The sequence below is a fragment of the Haliaeetus albicilla genome, chromosome 9, assembly GCF_947461875.1.
Source record: "Haliaeetus albicilla chromosome 9, bHalAlb1.1, whole genome shotgun sequence".
In the NCBI taxonomy this organism is placed as follows: Eukaryota; Metazoa; Chordata; class Aves; order Accipitriformes; family Accipitridae; genus Haliaeetus; species Haliaeetus albicilla.
In genome coordinates, this window is record NC_091491.1 from 6,700,412 (window position 1) to 6,717,439 (window position 17,028).

The window sequence follows — 17,028 nt, forward strand, 5'->3', positions numbered from 1 at the left end:
GTTCGGTTACTTCCTCCTCATGAGCTTCCTGGCTGCTTTCAGGCTAGTCTCTTGTTGCTCACAGCAGTCACATACTGCTGGGGCAGAGTCCTGCCAAGCTCAGAGCTGTGTAAGGGCCGTGGAGGTAATGCTTGTGTGGTTAGCGTGCCAGACCCTTTCTGTGCCATGAATGTTGCAACCTTAGAATTGGCGTTGTTTGGAATTTCAATTTTAAAATTGCCCTTAGGGTAAATGCAGTCTGGCAAGCTGCATAAGGGAGATTTCTAAGTTTCCTGGCTAAAAACAGTTTAGAGAGGACTGTTTACTATTAAAAGCTGAGTGATACACATATTTTGGTGATTTGTAATATCAACACAAACTGGTGGAATTACAAGCAGACTGTTGGTGGTGAGATTCTGGTTTTGGTGGGGTTTTTGGTTGGAGAGTTTTTTTCCCCCCTCTGGGTAAAGCTCCTTTATAATTTTCTAAAATTACTGCTGAAGAGTGTTGTAGTAATGCTTCTTTTGCTTTTATTCCCACAGCAGAAGGATGTCTTGAAGTGAAGAGGAAATTAAAGTTTTTGTACTAAGGTGCGTAAAGTTAAGAAGGTTCCAGGCCTTTACTTACATGCTAATGATATAAAGCAGTTAAATACAGGACTGTTAGTCAAAAGTAACCTGTAACAATTGCATCATAAAGTAAGTTAAATAAAAACTAATTAAAACTAATTTTATGTGCCATTCAGTTAATAGAGCTAACGTCTTTTATAAACAAAGGGGAAAATGCACAACTGTTGGTTCAGGATGAAACAATTGCTGTGTTTTAAGTAATCAAATACAAAGGTTGTTGGCTGTTGATGATGATAACCCTGAATAGGAAGTGCCGTCAGATGCGAGAACTGACGATAACCTTCTTATTTGTCTGAAATACAGCTACATGCATGTGGAGTTTTGAGTTCTAGAAATTTGTCTTCTAGAACTAATCGGGCAACTTTTTATACTTGCTCTCTGTGAAAAGTGCTCTTGTAATATCTAACATAGCTTCACGTCTATCTGTTTCACTTCTTCTGCAGAGCTGGTCTTTCCAGATAAATGTGACGCAGTTGGGACAGGGAGCAGGTCGCTGTTGGAAGATGGCCCTAATGTGAAGGTAAGTGAATTTCACTGGACCATGCAGAGCTTCATACCAGGTGGCAATCTAAGTTGAGAATGAATGAGTTTTATAGGCTGCCAGAAACTCAAGAAGCGTATTTTGTCAGTTCATACTTAATAGCTTGAATCCATCTGCTTTGTTTCTCTCCTCTCTTCTTCAAAATTTAAAGCCTGGTATTTATTTCCTGGTAGCTCTGTGTTTAGGTATAGCTTGCAGGCCTCTGCTGCCATGTGCTAATTGTTAGTAATGTCTACCAATTGATATTACAGCTCTCCACAAGTCCTGTGGAAGGCAGTGAGATAGCAAGAGCATGAGATTCTTCTGGGTGAGTTTAATATTTGGTGTGCTGTTAGTTTTAACATAATGGGTTTTGGCTGTAGTCTCAGAAACATTAACTAATTGTGAACATTCTTATTGGCTATGTTACTATTTCTGTATCTTCTTAGCTCTAAAAGTGTAATTAATGAAGTTCTAGGCAAAAAAATACTCAGTAGACTAAAATACAGACAGTAAATGTATAAGAGCAGCTGTCTCCTGCACTACAGTTTTGCTGATGGCACTGTATAGCAAAGGGATAAAGGTCTTGCTTCTGCTAGAAATGTATCAGTTTACCTAGAGATATCATATGATGAAACTAACCAAAAATTGCTGGAATTACCGGCAGATTGACTGGTGGTGAGCAAAGGTTTTTCTGATGATATCCCTTACATCAACAATGTTTTAACACTTAGTGTTGAATGGTTAACTTATCTATGCTGTTGTATTACAGGTGTTTATGCAGAAAACATCTTGTCTGAGGAAAAAGGAATCCAACAAAACATGCGCATGAGCTTGGGAACTATTGTTTGTAAACTATGTATTTTTCTGCCCTAAGGTTAAGAAATGGTAACAGTTACACTGTTTTGATTACACATCTATTAAAATTCTCTCCAAAAACCCAACTGGGTGTGGTTTTGTCACTTCACTGCATTAAGGAATGACTTTCCATTCTGCAGCACATTGTTAATAAACCTGCTGAGTATTCCAGTGATTTGCTATAATATTATAAAGTAGATGTATATACACTGCAGTATAACTACTGCAGATAGTGTAAAAGGGTTTTAGTTTGGTAAGCATTCTATCTGGTGTTTGATAATTTACTTGCTTTATTTAAACAGTTTAAACAAGTGATACTAATGCTGCTGCTGTAATTACCGGAGAGATTAGGCTTGAAATACCCCTAACAGCAAGAAGAGCAAATGCAACTTTTTCTGCAGTTTGTTCCAGGCTTGCTATTTCTTCACTATTTTGGCCTCAACCTTTCTTAGTCTGCTGCAGAGGTGGCAAAATCTGTTCCTGCAGCAATAGCATTCTAGCTACTGTTCTGCATCTCTTCTAAGTAATGGTCCAAATGTGCGAATCTAAAATTAAACGTGGAGAAAGGGAAGAGAGACTCATACTCTGCAACTTGTCAGTGTTCTTCAGTGTCACTACTAAGAGTAAAAAATGCTGCCTGTGTGACAATACCTCATTCTGAGGTTGGTCTACAATGGAGGTTGATAAATGGAAGTTAAAGGGTTTTGGGGGAATCTTGGGGACTTAAAATGGAGGTGCTTAAATTAGAAAAAGAGCATCTGAGGCTGAAATTCCCAATTAGATTAACTATGTCAGTATAACTGGCAGGCTGTAACACTTCAATGCTCTTTTTGTATTTATAGGAGAGTGTGGAATGTAAGAGTCTCATCAAACGTAGACCGATTGAGCATGTCTACCAAGACAGACTTAACAATGCAGATGTTGCTGAGCATTTTGCCCACTTGGTGTCACCAAGTGAAAGATTTTAGAGTATGCTTTTTGAAAAAAGTAAACATTATTAATAAACTAATTCCTTGTGCATGCTCATTCTGTGCCAACAAGAATCAAAGTAATGTTAACTGTACAGCTCCAAGTAGAAGATAGCTTGGTATTGCTTCTGAAAACAATGAAACTTGCCCAGTTGGAAATTTTGCAAGAGGGGGTGTGGCTAGGAAAAAGCCATTCAGAACAGCCAACAAAACAGTCCAAAATTGTCGTTTGTGATGAGTAATATTTTTACTGCAGTAATGTAGGTGAACAGTTCTTGGTTGCCATAAAATAAAAAGCAGGATACAGCTTTACCCAGGGGTTTGTAGTCCATAAAACCAGTCACAGTGTGAGCTTGCTTATTTTTGTGATGGGACAAAGGGAAAAAGTGGTGACAGCAGAACTTAAATGTTACTCCAGTTCAGGGTCACAGGTGAGACTTCAGGAACTGCCCCAGCTGTGACTGCACTTCCCTGTGTAGTTTATGTAAAGACCTGAATCTGTTTTCTTGACTGCTTTGTCTCTTGACTGATTACTTGAAAGAAAGAAGATGCTATGACTTGTTGGTGCCCATCTGGCATCAGAGGGCAGTGTGTCTGTCCCTCTAACAGCATTGGTGAGGTGTGCTGTCTGATGGCTGTGAAACTAGCAGAACTAGCGCATGCATCTGCGCTTGGGGGATAAATTGTATGAAATACGGGATTTCACAGCGGTTTCTTTCATTGAAAAGTCAGAGTTATGTACGTTAATCACGGAAGAACAGGTTTGATGTTTTTCAGAGAAATGTCAAAAAGCAATAGAGTGCCTGATACTGTAACGTGCAGGTAAATTAATCTGGATTTCTCCTAGGAACATTACTGTGATACATGCAGGGTTTAATATAAACATTCAGCCTGGGTAATGGAGTATGCAAAACTTGTTTGGAACTAATTCATTTCTTTTTATCTGAATGTATTTGAGCAGTGTGAAGAACAGGTTGCTCCAATGTTTATTTTAATTAAAATTTTAAAGTAGACTTACATTCTGTTCCAAGTGCTTAATGAAACAAAACTACTTTTTCCTGATTTTAAGAGCTTGTGTATTAGAATGTTGACAGAAGACATTTCTGAGGTGATATGATATGAATTGGAAATAAAAATGGTTTTAAAGTTTTCAGAAAGAGCACAAGGAATCTGCTTTTATTTAAATGAGGTTGTATGCCATTAATGATAATGGAGGTAAGTGTAGCCACATGCCCTCAGTAAACAGAAACAACAGCAAATTTTTGCTTGACTGTTTAATGTGCTGTTTAATTTGCTCAAGATAGGTTTGCTGCAACTTGTTTTTGTAATTGTTCTTTCTAAGTATGTATCAGAATTATCTCATTAACATAGGGGAGAGTTGATCTGGGAATACTTACGTAAACAGGAAACAGTTTATCTGGGTTTATTGTTACAGGTTGGTATCTATTACGGTTAACTGTTCATGAGTTTCATTTTAATATTTCTTGTTGATTGTTTTCATCAAAACCAAACTTCCTCAGCAGAGATCCTGTAACAGGCTTGTTTTTCCCTAAGATGGATGGATGGAAAAGTGTTACTCCCATTAGAAAATGGTGCCTTTTGAACAAAATAGGTGTCCTAAACATATTACTATGATCTTATATGGGAGCATATGTAATCTTACTATTTATCTTACAGTGCTTGGGGGGGAGGGGAAATAAAATCGATTCTGTTTCAATTACATTTGGAGCACATCAACTTTACAGTGTTGGGGAACAAGCAACAGAAAAAAAATCCTGATTTTAAAATACAATTATTTTGGATTTTCTAAAGGCTTAAGAGAACAGTTGGCAGGAGTCCCTGGCACTTAACAACAGCCAACAACCACGGATAAATCTAAAATAGATGAAAGGATTAAAGCAGAAAGTAAAAAAATCTTACACAGTGAAGCTAAGAATGGCTGAGTGCCAGCTGAATTTTAGCAATGAGAGATGGCAATGTCATTTAGTAATTCATTTGTGAGAGAAAACACAGTGATTACATATTATCCACAAAATATGTGCAGTGACTGCTGATCTGATGGAGAATGGCTGCTCCGGGTAATAGTCATCTTGTTTGTGTCTTTCCTTCTGTACTGAGATGGCACAGAGGGTGCCAGCTGCAAAAATCACTTCTGTGATGCAAGTATGTATTTAGCAGTAACTAGGCTCTAATCCTCAGGCTCCTTTTTATACAGGGCACTAAACAAGATGGGATGGGACTGACCTGTCATCTCTGTACAGGGAATTTGTCATGTGGCTGTGTTCAGAGGCACAAACTGCAGGCAGCTGATCGCACATCACGTTTGAGGTAGAATGAATTATAATGGATGTTGTGTAAATGGTTTCCTTGCATGTGCCAGGCAAGGTGCATTGGTCTCATCCCTTCTTTCCAATGTTGCATGAAAATGATGAGGACAGGAAAGCAAGTGTGGTGTGGTTCATGTCACTGGGAGGAGAGACATAATTGTGGGGAAATGGCTGCCTTGCAAGTACTCCCATTTCCTTTTTGTAAATCACAAGCTTCACATTTCATATAAATGCTGGTTATCATCATTACTTCTTGATTAGTATTATAAAGCAGTCGTATCTACATCAGCATTAAAATAATCACTCATGTAAAACCATAAATTACTATAATATATCCCAGCTACTAACTAAAATCTAAAGATGTGTTCTTTCTTGACTTGGTAGCTGCTGTTTCAGCTGGATCAGTTTTAGCTGGCTGTATCCACTTAATGAGAAGGGAGGAAGGGATATACTGTGTATCTTAGCTTTTCAGAATGAAATAGGTCCTAAATTTTGAAATTCCACTCCTTTTCTGTTGAAGGCAGATGGAAGAGCAGTTAATTTTTTAACTTGTCTCTCCCTCATTTCACATAAGTGAAAAAGAATAAGGCATTGTCAGAGGACTTGTTCCTTGCTAGAAAACAGCAACTAAGATGATATTAGTGTCATGCAAGGGAAATTTATGGGTATGTTTCCTTCCAATTGCCACATTACCAAATATTTTGTTAAAATTTCTCAGATGCTACAGGCATTGACACTGAATTGCTCTGGGCAAAGAGTGAAGGCTCTACATAGCTGGGGGCTGTTTGGCCTTTCTCATGCTCACCCAGGGATCAGGCCCAGCAATGTTTGTAGCACGTGATTGACTTTGTGCTGCCAAAGGTTGATGACATTTCACGTGTTCCTGTAAAGGACAAGGTCAACACATCATTTAGTGGTCTAGTAGGACAAACATGCACCTTATTCTGTCAGTTCATGTAATTTAGTATCTCAATTTTATGCTTAAAATCAATTTTGTCCCAAATGTTACAAACCAATCCTAATACTGCTCAAAATTGTAAGAATTTAACAGGTGGAATTTGATTTAGAGCATGCAAGAAGGACATATTTAAAAAACAGCATTTTGTGCTCCTGTGCTCTTAATTCAGGAGGAGGGAGAATAACATCTGCCCTGTTTTACCTCCCGATGCTCGAGCCCACAAGATGGTGCAATGATCAAGTTCAGAGCATTTACTCTAGAGAAGGAGATTTGCAACCTTGGAAGATGCTTGTTTGGGGAGACATGGTTTTACTGCTGGTTCCTTCCTGGTTGTCTAATAAGATTTGCAACTTTCATTAACATGCAGAGAATCCCCCGCACAGTGAAAATACCACTTTTTAATTGGCTGTTAATGTTTCTTACTGTAGGACCAGGGAAGGCTGAGCCTCCATTTTCTTTGACAATATGCAAACCCATTGCCCTTGCAGTAACAGTCCCAGCCCCAAAGCTTTCTGGTCTAAGCAGACAGCAGTGACACAAGAGTGCATGAATAAAGAGTGTGATGAGGAGCCAAAGGAGTTAAAAATTAGTTTTCTTTAGTACAAAATAAAAATACTACATGAAGAATTATTTGCCTTTCATTACCTTTTGCTCAAATGCATGCAGCCTCCAGACTTGCAAACCTGGCTGCTTGCTAAAGCCTGTGACTTGCCCAGCAAAGCCCTGATGTGTCATCTTGGTGGTGGGTGTTGAGCTTCAGCTCAGCTGGAGTCAATAAACACCTCACAGCCCAGCACCTGTGTGTGGAACTGTAAAACCTGAACAAAATACATATGAGAAAATCATTTACATGATGGAGACTGAATTTGAAATCCCTGCTGTTTTAATCAACTTGAAATGTTAAAAGTTTCTTCTCCAATAATTAAGACCTTTCCTGTACGTGCTTTTTTTGTTGTTGTTAGACTCCTAGTTTTTGCAAGTCAATACTTAGATTTTTTTCTTAACAGCGTTTTTATTTGTAATGATTTGTGTTAAAATAATTCCATAGCACAGCTGCAACATGAACTCTCAAAACAAATGAAATAATGATCCATATTTCTAAAGCTGCCTATGGCTTTCTGGTGCGCTCTCCTTGTGTTTTTTAATAATTCTAATTTATTTTCTGGATTTTTGAATTATTTCCTTGCTTGTGCTTTGCCAGATGCTGTAGGAGGATAGTTTCTTCAGTTTGGTTGTCTTTGTTTTTCTCATATTCTGTACGTGTGCTAACTGTATTTGATTTGTTTGTGCTGGCTGTGAGTTTGTATTGGGTGCCATTATTAACTGAATGGTGGAATAGGTTTGAGGTTTGATAGCACATTCAGAGATGAACTTCCTAGCTAAGTCTAAGCTTATCACCCAGATATAAATTTTCCTGAACAGCTTAGACTTACTAATAAATACCTGGGTCAAGATACTAGTGGTATCAAATACTTCCTACAGAGATTCAGTTATCACAGCCCTTATCTGACAGCAAATGCAATACCAGTCTTCACGTGATCTATGAACATGTCTGGTTGTTTAATGTGGCCCACAGCAACAGCAGATGAAATGCCCAATATAATGCTTTACATCTCTTGTGCCTCCAACAGATAATCTTGAAATGGTCTGCCTGCGTTCCTGTGAAGCTGTATTACCTCCTCATTACAGATGAAGAAACTGGAGATCAGAGCCTTGCTAGGGTGGGTGAGAAAAGGGAAAGCCAATTTGGTCAGTTGTTGGATAAAGAAATTTTACTTAACTGTGTCAAATCACATATTTATTACCTTCAACCGTAGCAGTAAATAATAAAATCTTTGTGCCGAGTGCTCCTTGGGATGTGAAATACATAGGGTACCTGCTGTGAAGATGATGAGAATTGTTTCAAAGCAAGGTGCGAACTGGGTGCTTTGAAATGCATGGTGATTTCAGAAGGTAATGGGAAGACGCTGTACCAAGGTGTGTGCACTTTGAATTTGATTTAATATGTATCCAGTCATCTCTAAACCAGCCCGTACGCTTCTGTACTGGGGGAGGAAGATGCTCTGTGTTTGTAGGAGGCAATGCAAAGCTTTTGTGTTGGTGCCAGGCTGTTTGGTAGTCCAAAACGGGAGACCACATCAAGGAGAAGGTATTTCAAAGCTACCGCTTTTAAGCTTCAAAAAGGTCTTTGGAGATGACAGCAATGCTGTGTCACTTGGCAGCATATCAGCAGCTCAGAGGCTAAAGCTGAGGAAAAAGAAGAGTTTCAGGGAGGAGAGCAGGATGGAGGCAGCAGCAATGCCACCAAAATTGTTTGAAGAACTGCTGTGATACCTGGAGCTGGTTGCATGGGTGAAGGGACAGCTCTGGTCTGATGGCTGCCGCAGCTCTGGATAGCTGTTGGTGAAGTTCAGCCCATTTTGGGGGCTGGTTTCTCTAGTGGCTGTGTGAAGACTTGTTAGCTTGCGTCTTGGAGAGAGTTTCTGGTACAGAGGGAGGTGGAGAAGGCAGCTCTGCTTCCAGGGGAACTCCTCTCATGAAGGGAACGGCAGATTAAGGTTGTTGGGTTTGCAGATGGGATGCTGCAAAAGACATGTAAAGTACATGGAGGAAATTGGAGGTTGTGGAAGTTAGAGGAAATGGATAAAAAGTAAGTAGAAAGTGGCAGTAAAGTTATACTGTACTTGGGGAAACTTTTTCCTTCCTTAGCATCTCTGGAGAGCACGTTCAGGAGCCCAGTCACTGTTGGTGCGGATTTTTGGTCAGTTCAGAGAGGATATTTGTGCAGAACTCTAACTACAAAATAAGATTTAAACTGTCAGATGCAGTGGAGACTTTTTCACCAAAGCCCATAAGTTCATCCTTCACAGGCAGGTCTTATTCCTGATCTGAGGGATTAAAATTGCATCCAATCAGTCTGGCAATTCCTGCCCCCCCCCAGCCCCTTGATAATCTGATCATCTGTTAAAAAGCAAGGTCTGCATGTCACTGCAAGAAGGGGTGGCCCAATCTGTGTTGAACAATGTTAGAGCTTGAATAATCTTATTAAAAGCCTCGAGGCTGCTTGCAGACTGATGCAGGGCTTGGCTTGAGGTCAGGACATTTGCTGACCCTTATTGATTAAATAGCTGGTGCTCGTTGGGGGCCCCAGGTGAAGCTGTTTACCTCCATTTCATTTTAAACATCCAACCCCATTTCATGCTCCCCCGATAGCTCAGGCAAAGGGCAAGGATTGTTGGAGGGTTTTTTTTTGTTGTAGTGTTTTGGTTTTTGTTTGTTTTTTTTTAATCTTTCTTTCCTTAACAGAATCCAGTATTTTATACAAATAAGACTATGCTTATCTAATTTCTCCTGCTGCTTGCAGGGTGGCAAGTGGTAAGCTCCAAAGATGAAATGGCAAACTTCTGGGTAGTGGGGGGTGGTTTTGGAGGTAGGTGAGGAGGGAAAGCTGCATTTCTGATTGATGATTAAGTAAGAAGCATTTGAAGTTGTAGACTAGCAGGCAGAAGGTCAGAGTTGCAGGAGGAAGAAGAGGTGGTGGTACCTACATCCATTAGAAGAGGAAATTAAAGCAGGTAGGAAAGATTATGATTTCCCAGAGAAGCTGGTGTCTAATCACACGCTTCAGATTTTCCTAGGAATTAAGGAGGGAGAAGGAAATAATTGGTGGTCATGGGAAAATACTGACCCTGGTGCACAGAGGGAGGCTGTTAGTGTCTGTTACTTTGGAAGAAGTTTTGGAGGGCTGGGAGGGAAAGGGAGAAGAAACAGATGATTTGGAGGAATACAGATTAAAATAAGGACAAGATAATAGAGACCTCTCGACACTTAAATATGTAAGAGTTGTACAGCACAGGTGATGTTTTGTTGTGAGTACACGGCATTGCTTCAGAAATGCACTGGTCCAGAGCTTATTTCCTATCGGGTATTACCAATTGCTTGGCTTTTGCTTGGCAGTTATCATCAGAGAATGCTGGTTTAATCCCTTCCATGTGAGCTGTGCTGAATTTGTGTGGGACTAACTTTTAAATGCGGCTTGCTTGGCACACGTGTATTTGGAGCATACTTTGCCCATCAGATGGGTAATTTTGCTGACATGCAAACCTGAGCTGCTAAGATCAGTCTGCAAGATGTAGTTTATATGAAAAGCACCACCTAAATTAAAGCTGCAGTTCCATCGTGTATGTGTACTGTGTGTTGCGTAGGTGTGGGGAAAATAGCTCTTGCCTTCTACCGCTTCCTAATTAGTATTATCGCTTAAAGAAGCAATATCCACTCAGGTTAATGAGCTAGAACGAGGGCAGTTTCAGCAGTGAGAGACGTGCAGAAGACTGAGTTTAACTACTTCTGAGGTGGGAAGCCGGGTTTTCTCCCAGCAATGCTGGGAACTTGGTTCATTTAGCGCACTGCAAACATCTTCCCGTGCCGCTGATGTACTGAACAGGCCTGACATACCACTGATGTGAGCTCAGGTTAGAAATGAGCAGTAGTGAAACACAGTTCGTATGTCCCAAGTGTTGCAATGCTTTAAGCTGTTCTGCTGCTCGCCCCCCCCCCCCCCGGCTGAACAATGGAGTGATTTTTACAGTAACTTCTGCCAGTTGTTGGGAAAATGCGTAACACCCAGTTGGCTTTAAGCACATTTGCAAAACCTCTCTTCTTCAGCTGCTCGGAAGGGAGAAGTAGGTGCTTTGTTCTTTTGAAAATCTCCCCCTTATAATTTGCCTGATTATCTTTTCCTTTCTATCTCTTGCAAAGAACCTGAACATAGTTGGCAGGCTTTCATGGCAAACAGAGGCACGTGAAGGGCACAAAGAAAGGCTAAGTTTTGCATTTTAGCCTGCAGTTCTGTGCCGTTTCCAGTGCATGTGGTGGAGGGGAGCTCTGAGCTTGCAAGAAAGCACAGCTTCCTTCAGAGCGGTTGGAAAAATACTTAGCCTTTAAATTCATAATTTAACAAGCAGGTGTGTACAGTGAAGGAGATTAAATAAAAAAGTAATGGTGAAGTTCTCCTATTGGAAAGCGACGTGCAAAGGCCCACAGTCTGAAGCAGATGCCTTTTATTTTGTGTGTTTGAAAATCTGTCTACCTCTGAGATTTTCTGCCTGCATCTCTATGTGGAGGATTCAACAGGAGTTTGGTAAAAGCCAGGTTAGCAGGTACCAGAGCTAGATGCGCATGGTGCTCAGAGAGTGATTCTTTACTGCCTTATATTTCATTTATATAAGACAAGCTGGAATTGCAGGTCTTACTTGGAGGTAGTAGCAAGACAAGAGGCAGCTGCAAAAGAGGAAAGGGGAGGCTCATTCCCATGGTGATGCAGCTGGATTTTTCCATATTTGTTACAGCCAATGTCCCTTCCTTTATCTTGTAGTTTTCCATATATATCTGAGTCTCTATATATCTATTCCAGGAGTTTACACCTGTAGGATAGGCGTGCCTGTAATAAGGCGCTTTGAGGTCTAATCATGTAGCTGTGATTTTCACGTTGTGTTTAGCACGTCTCTCGCTGTTGCTTGTGGTCCTACTGTTGGCGGAGGCCTTCGGCTGCTGCTTGCAATGCAAAATCCTAATCGCAGAGCACCTCTGCAAAGGCTTGCACAAACCAAGAGGAGCTCTGGTTTCCCCTGGGGAAGGACACAGCTGACAGGTAACACAGCAAGCCATTGGGAGAGCCAGAAATAGAGCAGCCTCGTAGCACATGCCTAGAAAAAAAACAGCGATAAATGCACGGGCCAAATCTTCAGTGAGTTATATATTGATCTTTCTCCCCTTCTTGGCACAGCACAAGGCAGTGGCCCTACGCTTCTCTTTTGTAAACCTCAAATGCTATTTCTGCTTCCACTAACAACTTGCGGAGAGATGCAGCATGGGACAGGCTTACTGAAGAGCTGGGCTGGAACTGATTGCTCAGCCCAACCCGCCAGGTGCAGCTAAGCAAACCCTTCTTGAAGGATGCTATATAGGCTCCACAGGTTTTTCTTCTCAGACTAAATTAATAAAATAGCAAAGAAGAATGAAAGATGGCACAGAAGCCGTGGAATCAATAAGCTATTATGAGGCAGAAAACTCAGGGAATGAATTTAGAAATCTGCACAAATTATTAAAGGTGGTGGTGAACAGGTTGCATCTTTTCTGACTCTACTAAATCAGGTCTTCAGTTTTATGTAAAACCATAAACTAATCCAAAGGTAAAAACAGGGGTCTTCTCTGCATATTTACAGAAGAAAAGATAGAAAATGCAAGCCCAAAACTCCCAAAAGGGACTATAAACAAAGCAGCTCCAATTCCCCATCAATCACAGGTAACTGAGCCGTGGGCTTATGGAGTTCTCATGTACAAAGCTGGCACTGTGTTCCTAAATAGTTGTCCCGCAGTGCCAGCTTGGGATCCAGGGTTCCCCCCATCCTTTCCAGTTAGCAAAGCTCTTGCAGTTCGTCCTTGTGAACAAATTCTGCGCTAACATTTGTTAATGGTAAAGCACAAGCAAAGTAGATCAAATACTTTCTTTCCCTGCCAGCTTAGTGATTATGGCTGCTCAAAGAAATAAACTAACATCCACATTTTATTCCCAGCAAGCCTTCAGCTCAACATAAATCACATATTTTGGATGTACAGCTCTTTTTTGCCATTTTTTTTATGATGTTGCTTGGAGACACTGGTTATTGCAATGTCTGAAAAAGGAGGTCATTAAGTTTGGTTGTAAGCTTGACCATCTCGCCAGGTAGCAGAAGAGCAGTACTTGCTACCGCCTGGCCAGTTGCTACTGCCTTTGTAATAAAGCTTCCTACGAGCGATCTGTTGTAAATTAACTGGTCATCCATTGTGCAGGAGCTTTCTGCTGGGCAGGTAATTAATGGTGCAATCAATGAAATCTACTCAATTTAGCTGTGACCTCTGAAGGCTGATCTGCCAACTTAATACTCGGAGGCTGAGAGCCGCTAAGCGAGCCTTGCAGGCTTTCCCTCGACACTCTTACTAGTGCAGGATACATGGATTGCATAGCAAAATCTGTGAGATGTTTCCAAAGCCAATATTAATCCTGACAGTTTAGGAAAACTGGTCTTCAAATCCATCTTATTTAAAGAATTAAGTTGAAAGTCACTTTTGCTGGTCGTTAGCTTTGAGTGCATGGTGGAAGGATGCCGTGCTGCCTGTGGTCATGGGCAGGGGCTGTCATGTTTGTAGAGCATCTGCTGCAAGAGAGCCCTCATCCTGGCCAAGACATTGCCATAAGCACCGAAACAATAGGATACATCAGATTTTTTTATTATTATTATTATTGTGGTTATAGTAAAAGGGAAATTTCACAACTGGGTGGAATATTTGCTCACTGAAATGTAGGAAATAATTGATGGGCTGGAAGGGGAAGGTGGCCTGCTCCATCTATCCCTGCTTGCAGGAGGCTGGTACCCCCCAGTGCTCAGTAGTTGGCATCTGGCACTTTTTTCCTGGGCCCTGAAGTATTTTGGCATTGGCCTTATCATTCCACCAAGGAAAATGATTCCAACAAGAATTGCACACATCTGAACTGCAATGTAATTTGGGTTCAGATCTCCTTCATCAGCAAGAGATAAAGCCCCTCTGGTTTCTAACTGTGCTTGCTCAGTATTTTGTATGTAAAACAGGTAGCCCTTGAGGGATAATACTTAGTTACTTTTCCAGATGCTGCTATATGCATTTTCCCCTATCAGCTGAGCTCAAGCAGACTATTTGCTATCTCCAGGGCCAGCGTTAAACACACCAGCATGAGCTGCCAATAAATAATGCAAAAGATTCCCCTAGCCAGGACTTTTTCTTCTGTTAGTAAAGGGGAAAAATATCAGGCTTCAGGTAGCATGGGGGCAGCTGAAAGTTTTAGCCTCCTGGGTTTTTATGCAGATGGTTTTTTAATCCCAGATGTTGAGAGTGGGATTTGCCCAGGTCTCAACCTTCTCCCTTTTTGTGTCCTTCATTGCAACCCCATCAGAGTCACTTTCTCCCTGGGAAAACTGCATCCTGCAAACATCTTTCTTAGCTCCTGCTGGTTTCTTCTCTATTTAACCAGCTGCAGCTGAAGCATTCTCACAAGAGTTGATTTTCCTCATAATAACCAGACTATTCATGTAGGTTTTGTTATAGCCTGGCTCACAGCCTTCAAAATCACTCCCCAGCTGTTATGTTTGAGGTGGAGAAGGTCTGATTTTGTGTGTGACTCATGATTTTGGAAGGAGAGACCCCAGGGCATACGTAGGGCTGGTGGCTCTCCTCTGGACCTGTCTGCTCAGGAAAATGACACCCCAGCATTCCTGAATTTTGGATATTGGGATTTCCATTGAGATTTTGACATAGCTCCACTCCAGGCAGCTCGGCACGCTCCTGCCTTCAAGGGTTTGGTCGTATCTTCACTCAGGAACAGCAGCGTCTGCTTAGGAGGGCACTCACTAGACATCTACCATGACAAGTGTAGAAATCCTTCTCGGTCCCTGAAAAGCACTCTTCACCGTCCCCGAGCACCACATTTTCCAATAAATATTTGTAACGACAATAGAAGTCAGCCGACCTGCTGCTCTCTGGCTTTTCAACTAGGTCAGCTTTTTCTTGTTTGAAAAACATGTTTTTCACATTGAAAACCCACCGTCTTTTGCAGCAGTTGTGATTAGTTTTCATTCACCCATTCCCCACAACCAGCAATTTCCTACCAACCTGCTTCTTTACAACCCAGAGGCTGCAAAATACAGATGCAAGAAAAAAACCCAGCCTGCACCCACCACCCCCTCCACTTTAATTACTATTTCAGTTCTACCCTGCAGTGCTGTGCGTTCCTGGGGAGCACACGGGAAATCTGCCATGTGCTGCAGCCCTGCAAATATATATTTCTCTCTTAAAGCTTAGAAGAAAATGAAAATAAATACAACACAAGTTGGGTTTTGCTGAGGTGGAGAGGAGGCTGCATCGGGGAAACCCCAATCCTTTAGGAAGTGCAGACACCACCATTTGCCTGCCCTGCCCAGAAACCCTCCTCTGTACCTGATATTCAGTTTTACCTCTGAATAAAGATGAGGAAGGAAAAAAAAAAAAAGATTATTTGTTCTAAAGGTGGGTGTGATGGATGTGAGTGAGAATGCGAGAGCAAAGGATGCGTTGGGCTGTGTGCATCAGGGAGAGGAGCCTTGATCCCCCCCCAGGGCTTGGTCCTGGTGAGGAAAGGGTTGCACCTGCGTGGATTTGGAGGAGCTTTTCTGGTACAAGCAGAGTGTGGATTGCAGTGGGGTGAAGTAAGCGGGCAGCCTCGCAGCCAGCCCTGCACTAATATTTCCCTGTCTCTTCTGCCTGTCTCCTGGCTATGAACCTTCCTGTCCGCAAGCAGTCACTAGCTGCAGATATTTGCATTTATGATAAAGTTTGTGGGGGTTGTAGCTCAGCATGGCTGTAATGAGTGCAGGGAGATGGTGTTTGCTCCTCACTTTGCCTTCCTCGTGGACAAGCTGTCCTTGACCACGCACATGTAAATACACTGTAGAACCCAAACCTGTTGTATTTCTTATTTTTTGGCTAGCTTTGGGTGCTAAGTAGCAGTCATGATGTGCTGCCTGGGTGTGTGGAAACCCATGTCTTGAAAGCGTGCAATCGCTGGTTGTGGGGTGTTGCAAGGGAGGGGAGTGATCCCCATTGAGATCCACTTCATCATCTTAGAAGACCTCTATTCCCCCAAGGCATGGAAAGGAAAGATGGAAGCTCCAAAGCCCAGCAGGTTCTGGTATTGCAGGGTCATCAGCTCTTTTGCTTACAGCTGTTGAGCATTTGAGAATATTTTGTGAAGATGGGGCGCGCTGGTATGAAACGGTGAGGCTCGCACCGCTGGTGGCTGTTGGAGGTCTGTGAGGGATGGATCTGGTTGCCCATTTGTCCTTCAGAATTTAAGGCTAAAGACATTTAATAGAGCTGGAAAGATCATCTCCTCTTGCTGTGTATAGTTTGCTGGTGGAATACAGCACCCTGGCAGGTAAAAACTCAACTGCCCCTGGAGCGAAGGAAGAGTGGGATCACTGCGTGATGTTTCCAGGACGATACCCATGTACCAAAGAGGTCGGAAGGAGATTACATCTGTTGCTCACCTAGGAACATTACACCGGAGAGGTTAGGTTAGTTGTTTTTTCCCTTCCTCGCAAGGATTAATACATGAATACTGCTGATAAGGTCAATTGGTTTCCTTGGCAATAGCAGCTACCGGTGATGTGCTCCCAGTTAATGGAAAATGGGAGTTTCTGCATTTCTGAGGTCATGAGTGGTCCCTGCACGAGCTCAGGAGCCTCCTCCTCTCCCGCTGCTGAAACGAGGTGTGCTGGACCATAGGAGAGCACTGAAACATTTGTGCCTGAATGCAAAGTGAGCTGCAGTGCGATAACCCGGTGTGGTTTTATTGCCTGGGGCAGCCCACTCCCCGGCTCAGCCGCTGCAGCCTTCCCTGGTATCCCTTTAGTCCTTTAGGTCACTTTTTGGCCTTTCCTCTGCGGCACTTTTGGGTAGGTGTTTGCAGTCTTCTGCTCCTCTCCAAAGGACTGGTGAGCAGCAAGCAGTGCTTTTGCCCAAAGTATTTTTGAGCTTCTTGATGTCCCCAGCAGTGCTTTCTGCGGCTTCCTTGCTTTCCAGTGCGGTCCGTGCTTGGGGGTAACCATCACCAGCCCTCTTGCCTGCTTCTAGCCCCCCCAGGAATGTAACCCTCATTTTAAATGAATAATCACCTTCAAAACCCAAACAGGGCTTGTGCAAACTCTTCCGAGATAACCCAGCTGGAACGAGCCCTCCA

General features: G+C 42.2%; 2 non-coding genes across 2 annotated transcripts; both read left to right on the forward strand.

Annotated features, from left to right (window-relative positions):
* Positions 1 to 831: 831 nt before the first annotated feature.
* On the forward strand, positions 832 to 906 carry LOC138687015 (small nucleolar RNA SNORD49). The gene has a single exon (XR_011326355.1). It is a non-coding gene; the product is annotated as a small nucleolar RNA SNORD49 (small nucleolar RNA).
* Positions 907 to 1,754: 848 nt separating this feature from the next.
* LOC138687022 (small nucleolar RNA SNORD65) lies at positions 1,755 to 1,828 on the forward strand. Its single transcript, XR_011326362.1, has one exon. It is a non-coding gene; the product is annotated as a small nucleolar RNA SNORD65 (small nucleolar RNA).
* Positions 1,829 to 17,028: the final 15,200 nt, after the last annotated feature.